Source organism: Chrysochloris asiatica, unplaced genomic scaffold (assembly GCF_000296735.1).
Source record: "Chrysochloris asiatica unplaced genomic scaffold, ChrAsi1.0 scaffold00014, whole genome shotgun sequence".
Classification (NCBI taxonomy): domain Eukaryota; kingdom Metazoa; phylum Chordata; class Mammalia; order Afrosoricida; family Chrysochloridae; genus Chrysochloris; species Chrysochloris asiatica.
In genome coordinates this window covers 6772398-6780648 of record NW_006408532.1, presented here as the reverse complement: position 1 = coordinate 6780648, position 8251 = coordinate 6772398, and positions in this window count along the sequence as shown.

Here is an 8251-nt window from a genome sequence, read left to right as displayed (position 1 = left end):
TGAACCTGGAGCGGTCCCAGCTGAGTTCTATCCAGGAGCCGAGCCTTAAGTGGCTGGCTCCTGTACCAGAAGGCCTAAAATAATTAGCAAGGGCCAGGAGAGTAACTTCATCCCCCACTCCTTCCCTCCCTCCTTTCTTTACTTCCTTCATCTAGAGACTGAGGGACTAGGGTTGTGGGGCTCCAGGCTGTCAGCTGGGGTGGGTGGAGTCCCCAGATTCTAGCTTTCAGCTTCAGGGGTCCGTGCCCATTGCATGGCTGTGTGAACTGCAGTGCCCTCCACCACCACCCCCCCCCCCCGGAAATTCTTAATTTCTTAACAAGGGCATTGCAGTTACATTTTACACTAGGCCCTGCAAATTACATAGCAGGCTGAACACACTTCTCCTGCTCCAACCTTCTCAAGAGAGTCTGATGACCTGACACCTCTTTACTGGTTAGGTGTGAGAGAGGAGGGAGGAGAGCCCTGTGCTACAGTGGGAGGAAGCAGGGGGGCAGCCTAACCACATGTGCTGGCTCCATTGGTTGCTGGGGTACTCTGATAGGGTAGTGCCCTTCAGGGCCTCAGTTTCCTCATCTATAAAAGGTTTTTAATTCGTCCCTACCTCAGAATTGTCTGAAATCAGAGACGGTGCATGTTAAGTGCCTGGCCCCAGGGCTTAGGAAAGTTGGCATTTGATATATTGTTAATTACTGCCCAGTCACCTCCATCCAGGGCAACCCCATGCATAACAGAAACAAGCATTGCTCAGTCCTGCTCCATTTTCACTATTGTTGGTCTGCCTGAGTCCATCGTTGCCACCACTGTATTTGAATGCCTTCCAATCTGGGGGCCTCATCTTCTAGCACTACATGGAAAAACATTCTGTTGTGACTCCATAGAGTTTCACTGGCTAATTTTCAGGAATAGACTCCAAGGCTTTCTTCCTAGTCTTAGTCTGGAAGTTCCACTGAAACCTGTTCATGATGGGTGACCCTTGAAATACTGGCAGCATAGCTCCCAGCCTCACAGCAGCACGCAAAACACAGAATGACGAATGGCAGGGGGTGGACTTGCTTCCTCCAGCCTTCTCATCTAGCTTCACATGGGGGTGGGGTGTGTGTGTGTGTGTGTGTGTGTGTGTGTGTGTGTGCTGATTCCCATGAGATGGAATCTCCTCTTCAATCCTTTCACCAATTCCAGCGCCAGGTGTCTCCCAACAGCGCTCTTCTCTACTGGTTTCCATAGTTTGTTGCAGTGACCACATAGAATTCTCAGATCATAAACATAGTTATGGAGTTTATTGTTGTTGTTAAGTGCCATCGAGTCAGTTCGAATTCATAGCAACCCTGTATGGGATTTCCAAGGAGCGGCTGGTGAATCTGAACTGCTGACCTTGCTGTTCAAACAGACCTTGCAGTCCATTGCATTATCCCTCAGTGCCACACAGGATCAGGAACAGTTCAGGGTACAGTTCCTTGTTTAGTTAGGTCAGCCTCTCCTCAACCGAACCTGTAGACAGGCCTCTCTCTACCCCTTGGCCGGGCAGTTAGTGCCTGAGGTCTTTCCACACATGCACTGTAACCGCCTTGCTCCTTGGACCAGGATGCCTACTGCCTTCTCCTTTCTTGGTCTGTGGATTCTGCAGCTGCTGTTTCTCTACCCCTGTGTCTCACCATCTTGTGGTTTCCAGTATTATAGCTCTCTTGTTATCTGGGTCTAGGAGGGATCCCAGGTCCAAAGGACACAATCCACTCCCATCTCTTATTGGTGATAGTAAGGTCCCCCTCTGTTTCTGGGATGGCTCCTTTTAAGTCTAGCAGGGTGTACCCCAGTCATTTGGTGGGAGTTACAGGACCATGGTGAGAAAGGCTGTATAAAAATGATCCATTGCTCTGCAGGCAGGAAGATCTCCCACCCCTACATAAGCTGGTCATAGCTTTGTCCACTGCCCCTAAGACCCAGGGTCTTCTGGTCCTGATGAGATTTGAACTCAACCTTTTTCCTGGAAATTGCCTCCAAACCTGCTGCCATCAAGTCTGTTGTGACTCAGAGTGACCCTGTTGGACAGAGTAGAACTGGCCCATAGGGTTTCCAAGGCTGTTAGGTAATCTTTATGGGACTAGGCAGCTACATCTTTCTCCTGTGGAGTGGCTGGTGGGTTCAAACTAATGACCTTGTGGTTAGCAGCTGGGCATTTTTACCATTGAGCTGCCAGGGTCCCTTTTTCTGCCTCCATCCCGGGAGGAAATGCTGGCCCAGCCCACAGGCCCAGCACACAAAGGTACCTTCTGTTCTTGCTTTGCCCCAGGGTAGGATCTATTGTTGAGCTAGTCAACTGACTTGGGTGGGTGACTGAGCAGGACTGAATCCACTTCTTCCAGGCAAATGAAAGCTAGCCCAGTGACTAGTCTGAGGCTTACAAAGGACTCTTCCCTGAGCAAATGGAGGATCCTTCTCTGCTGCTGCTGCAGTTGCTGGCCCGGTGGCTGTCATAAGGTAAGTCAGGGCACTTGTTAGCCCTGAGGAGTAGAGGGGAGGTAGGTGCACTTTGATGTGCAGTCCCTTTTAGGGTTTCTGATTCCCTGTCTACACCCTGACCTGCTGGGGACCAGAGGTGAAAGGAGAAGCCAAGTGAGCCTCCCAGCCTGGAGGTGTCTTATCATTGCCACTGAGTCAATATTGACCCATAATGACCCTACAGGACAGAGCAGAACTACCTTAGAGGGTTTCCCAGGCTCCCGTCTTCACAGAGGAGTCCTGGTGTGGAGCTGTGAGACAATGCACTAGACTGCAAGGTCAGTTTGGGCCACAAGGGTGGAGGTTCAAACTCACCAGCCGCTCCTTGGAAACCCTATACAGGGTTGTATGGGTCAGAGCTGACTCAACGGCACTTAACAACAGCAATTTATACAGAAGCAGACTACCATGTTTTCCTCCGGTAGAACAGCTTGTGGGTTTGAACCACTGATCTTTCAGTTAGCAGACAAGCACTTTAACCATTATGCCACCAGATTTTGGAGGTTTATTAAACCAACTGTCATCAAGTTGGTTCCGACTCATAACAACCCTATATACGGTTTCTGAGACTGTAAATCTTTGTGTGTGTGTGTGTGTTTTATTGTGAATTATGTGATAATTTACATGGGAGAACATTAGCTTTACTTACATTGTATCATTACATTGCCATGGTTATAATCCCCTCCATAGATCATCAACCAACCAAATGGTATATACCCTGCAAGCCTGCCCCCCGGTCGTCAACACACAGACCGTCTCCCTTTCTGGGTCTAGAGTCCCCAGCTGCTCCATCTTTCCACGTCATCGTCTCTGCCTCCATCTCTGGCATCACTTTTTCTCTGGGTAGGGTCCCGCACTCGCTTTTCTCCCTTGATGGTCCCAGGACTCTCCGCTCCTGGACTGCAAAATTAACCACTCCCCTCCTTTTGCTACAAAATGTCTACCTTTACATTTCCAACCCTCACAGTCAGTCCTGATAACAATTATTCACTATTGTACCACAAGAGTCTATCCCCATCTCCTTTCATCAGCCCCACCCAGACAGATTGGATACTACTCAGTGGGGATTCTACCTTCCTCCGTGTCCTCAGGATCTAGGCTCCCTCTTGAAAGCTTGTAAGCCAGTCACTTCTTACCTTAGTAGCCTCCCCCCTAACCCCCCATTTTGGGTAGCCAATGTCCAAGTTGCCCATCCCTGTGTACCCTGTGTATTGAGGGGGTGGGAATGATCTTCACTGTAAAGATTTGTTCTTTTGAGCTACTGCTATACAAAATTATCAACTTAAAAATTACCCTGCTATACAAGGAGCTCTGGTAGTGTAGTGGTTACAAATTGGGCTGCGAACCGCAAGGTCAGCAGTTCGAAACTACCAGCTGTTCCATGCAAGAAAGATGAGCCTTTCTGCTCCCATAAAGATTTACAGCCCCGGAAACCCTGTACAGGGTCGCTATGAGTCGGAACCGACTCCATGGCACATAACAACAACAGCACAGGGACTGGTTAGTTTTGTCATCCTGCTAGGTTTAGAAGGAGCAAGAACAGACGATCCCAGTACCATCAACTAATAAGAGCCATGAGCAAAGTGTGGTTTTGCTGTGTGGAAAAGCGGCATCAAAACAGCGGTAGCATGGACAGAGAGACAGCAGTGGACTTCGAGGCCCACAGAACAAACAAAGCGGAGTGCCTTTGGGCAGGAGCCTGGGTTGTAGAATTGGGGGCCCTTTGGGCATTCATCAGCAGAGATAAGGAGTCTGTAATCCTGGTGAGGTGCTGTAGGATCAGCACTGGACTGAGAACCACAAAATTGGCAGTTCAGACCTACCCACTCCTCAGAAATCCCATGCAGGGTTGTTATGAGTTGGAAGTGACTCCATGGCACTTAACAACAACAATACTTGCTTAAGCAGGGCAGAAGCCAAGGGCTTCTGACCTGAGAAGTGCTACACCCTGAGTTGGTACTGATTTGGAATCACATCCCATCAACTTCCTAAGTAAACCCCATCATTGTGAGTGTGATACTTAAGGTTTTGTGTCATCTTGACTAGAATTGTCAGTGGTTTGGCAGTTAAAATGTAGTTATTCCCTATGATGAGATGTGCTATGAGCAACCAATCAATTTTTCAAGTTTCCTTGGGGTTGTGGCTTGCTTATATACTTAACAGTTGGGCAAAACTTGCTTGCTGTTTTGCTGGACCTGGATTCTCTATCAGATTCATGATCTAACCGCCAGTTCTTTGGACTTAACTCAGCAAATGGCCATCTGACCTGCCAGTCTGCTTCATCAGGCCTGCAGATGTGAGTCAGAAGCCTCCAACCTGACATCTGACCAACAGATTTGGGACTTGACCACCTCTACCACTGTGGTGTCCTGGAGTGGTGCTGCAGAATAAACACTGGACTGCTAACTGCAAAGTCAGCAGTTCAAACCCACCAACTGCTCCTCAGAAACCCTATACAGAGTCGCTATGAGTTGGCACCAACTCCACAGCACTTAACAATACCACTGCCACAATTGGGTGAGCCATTTCCTTGATATAACCGTTTCTTTGCTGTTGTTGAGGATGACTTCCACATTCCATGAAATCACCTAAAAGCTCTCTTTATATATGCATTTGTAAGCTTCACTGGTTTTGCTTCTGTAGAGAACCCACCCTAAGACAGTGAGTATGGTCTGTGAGCTCTAGGTGGTCTTTGTAATGGATTGTGGAACTCAGCAGATAAGTAAAATGCCATAGAGGGATGGCTGGTGTCTGACTAAGATAAAGAAGTCTCACCTATCTCATAGGAATCAGCTTTGGGCAGATGTGGTGTTTGGTCTCCTTCCTTGTATAGTCTCAGGAGGTCAGACACTGTCTCCATGCCATTTTTGCAGAAGGCAACAATAGGATTCAATGGGGTGTGTTTGCACAGTGTTTGGCATAGGAGAAAGTGCTCAAAAGATGGGAAATAATGTTTTTCTTACCTTTGTTATTATTACTGAAGTAGATGTTTTGGGGGCCCTGATGGAGAAACCAGTTCTAAAACAGCAGAGCCTCCTAGAGTGAGCCTGGGCCTGGAGAAACATCAGGCCTCAGCTGGGCTGGTGAGCCCCCTCATCTCAGGGGTCTGGGTCCCTGGCCAGGGACAAGACACTTTAACACCTGGTGTAGCCTCCAACTGACACTGTGATCTTGAGCAAGGGGCTCCCCTTTTCTGAGCCCACAGAAACCAAATTCATCAGGCTTCTAGTATGGTTAAAGACCTAGTGTGGCACTGTATGATAGGCACTGGAATGCTAACCACAAGGTGTGTGGTTCAAACCCACCAGCTGCTCCTCCTTGAAAACCCTATGAAGGGATATTATGAGTTGGAACTGATTTGACGGGACTTGACCGGAACGACTAGTCTGGCTCCCCTGTCCCAGCTTGTGGTCAAGATCAGGCTGCCCAAGTTGAGTCTCAGGAAGTGATAACCCTAGAAGGTAGGGCAAGGGGCCTCACATCCACATATGTCCCGTCAGATCAGGGCCTCCACAGCCTGGTGGTGAAACCCTGGTGACTGTTGACTTTCATTTCAGTGAAAAACAAACTGGGATTAAATTACCAAATTAGTATAAAGCAAACAACCTGGAAGTTTATGAAGCAAACAGTGAAAGTTGCACCCACCCCTCCCAGGTGAACGCTACACTTTTATGGAAAATACTGCTAATAGTTTGCCTGTGTTTTATTGACTATGCAAAGGCATTGGACTGTGTAGATCATAACAAATTGTATAGAATGGGAATTGTATCCTATTGTATAGAATGGGAATTCTAGAACACTTAATTATGTTCTTGTAAAATCTGTACATGGAGTCTTGGTGTGGCACTGTAGGATTAGCACTGGACTGCTAATCACAAGGTTGGTTGTTCAAACCCACCAGCTGCTACTTGGAGACTCTATACAGGGTTGCTATGAGTCAGAAATAACTCTATGGCACAACAGAACCTATACATGGAACAAGAGGATGCTGTGTGGTTTAAAATCAAGAAAGATATACTTCAGGGTTATATCCTTTCATCATATTTATTGGATCTGTATATTGAGCAAATAATCTGGAAAGCTGCACTATTGGCTCAAAATACTTCTTTCTATAAAGAAGAACGTGGACCAGGGGACAGGCTTGCAGGGTATACCCTTTAGTTGGTTAATGATGCATGGAGGGAATTGAATTGTAACCATGGCAATGAAACAATATACGATAGGATGAATGTAAAACTAATGTTCTCCCATGTAAACTATCACGTAATTCACAATAAAACATTAATAAATAAATAAAGAACATGGTATCAGGATAAGAGTAAGACTCATTAACAACCTGAAATATGCAGATGATGCAACCTTGTTTGCTGAAAGTGAAGAGGACTTGAAGCACATCTCTGGCAAAAAGCAAAGACTATAATAGACTCAAGGAGCTCTGGTAGTGTAGTGGTTATGAATCGGGCTGCTAATCTCAAGGTCAGCAGTTCGAAACTACCAGCCATTCCGCGGGAGAAAGATGAGGCTTTCTGCTCCCGTAAAGATTTACAGCCTCGGAAACCCTGTACAGGGTCACTATGAGTCGGAACCGACTCCACGGCACATAACAACAACAACATAATAGACTCTATGGATTACACTTCAACATAAAGAAAACAAAAATCCTCACAACTGGGCCAATGGAGAAAAGATTGATATCGTCAACATTTTAATTTTACTTGGATAAAACCCATGGAAGCAACAGTCAAGAAATTAAACAACATATTACATTGGACAGATCTGTTGCAAAAGGCCTCCTTAAAGTGTTAAAAAAAAAAAAAAGCAAAGGTGTCTGTCACCTTGAGGATTAAGATGTGCCTGACCCAAGCCATTTTATTTTCAATGATCTCATTGTTGTTGTTAAGTGTCATCGAGTCGTTTCTGACCCATAGCAACCCTGTATAGGGTTTCTGAGGAGCAGCTGGTGGGTTTGAATCTCTGACCTTGAAATTCAAACTGACATTTCGGTCCAGTGCATTATTCTTCAGTGCCACACTAGGACTCCTTCAATGATTTCATAGGCATGGGAAAACTGGACAATGTGTAAGGAAGAACAGAGGAGAATTATTGCCTTTCAGTTATGGTGTTGCCAGAAGACCAAACAAATCTGTCTTGGAAGAAGTACATTCAAAATGACCCTTGTGCATACTTTGGACATGTGATCAGGAGGAACCAGTTCCTGGAGAAAGACATCATGTTTGATAAAGTGAGGGTTAGTAAAAAAGAGAACTTCCCTCAATGAGATGGAATGACCCTGTGGCTGCAATAATGGTCCCAAACATAGCAATGGTTGTGATGAGGAAGGGCAGGTCTGGGCAGTGTTTCACTCTCTTGTACACAGAGTCGCTAGGATTCAGAACCAACTCTACAGCACCCAGTGACAACTGCTAATAGTTCTGTGTGGATTTCTCCAGATACCTTTTGTCTGCTTTTATAAATATATATGCATACCCATCCACAACATTGTGAGGTGAGACATTCCTCCTAGAAAGGACAAGCAGACTGGAACAGCTAGCTACAGTGACAGAAGACACATCTTCATGATGAACCTGACCTATACTCAGAGCAGTAGTTACTCTAAATACCAACAGAGAGAGAAAGAGTCTTCACATCAGGTATCAATGCTATCCCCTCTGTACACAGGGTAGATAGGGACAGGCAACTTAGACATTGGCTGTTGCAGACCGTGTAAGACTAGTCAGAGGTTCGAGGCCCT